The sequence below is a fragment of the Prunus dulcis genome, unplaced genomic scaffold (genome assembly GCF_902201215.1).
Source record: "Prunus dulcis unplaced genomic scaffold, ALMONDv2, whole genome shotgun sequence".
NCBI classification, from domain to species: domain Eukaryota; kingdom Viridiplantae; phylum Streptophyta; class Magnoliopsida; order Rosales; family Rosaceae; genus Prunus; species Prunus dulcis.
The window spans coordinates 1-622 of NW_023010508.1; the positions used below are offsets into that span (position 1 = coordinate 1).

The 622-nt window shown below is 36.7% G+C and overlaps 1 non-coding gene across 1 annotated transcript; it reads left to right on the forward strand.

Moving 5' to 3' along the window:
* Positions 1-263: 263 nt before the first annotated feature.
* Positions 264-369, forward strand: LOC117613694. The gene has a single exon (XR_004583782.1). It is a non-coding gene; the product is annotated as a small nucleolar RNA R71 (small nucleolar RNA).
* The last annotated feature ends 253 nt before the right edge of the window (positions 370-622 follow it).

The window sequence follows — 622 nt, forward strand, 5'->3', positions numbered from 1 at the left end:
TATCAAACTTTGCATCAATTTTCTTATCCATTTTTTCCATTTGTGCAGACATATTGGGAGAACCTACTGATAACTCAAAAATGCCCCTTTTCTGTGAATGTTCTGCTGCCCATTGCTGAGATTCTGTAGCCATCATATCAAACAGTTCAAATGCCTCTCTTGCAGATTTATTTGACAATGATCCTCCTGCTTATGCATTCACATGGCTCTTAGATGTAGGATTAAGCCCATCAAAGAAAATATTCATTTGTGTATCTGAATCAATTTTAACATGTGGACACTTTATGTACATCTCTGTATATCTCTCCCACGCTTCATGAAACTCTTCATTAGGCTTCGTGTAAATGTCAAAATCTCCCTCTTGAAATTCAATGTCTTGGATGCTGGATAATATTTGTTCAGGAATTTTGTGTGTAACTGCTGCCAAGTAGTAATGCTATTAGAGGGTAGAGTGAATAACCAAGTTTCTGCCTTGTCCTTCAAAGTGAAAGGGAAAAGACGTAACTTAATAGCCTCAGTAGAAAAACCCCTAATCAAAATATTCTTGCAACCCACAATAAATTTTGCAATATGTATGTTTGCATCTTCATTAGGCAGCCCCCGAAAAGTAGGTAGAATTTCA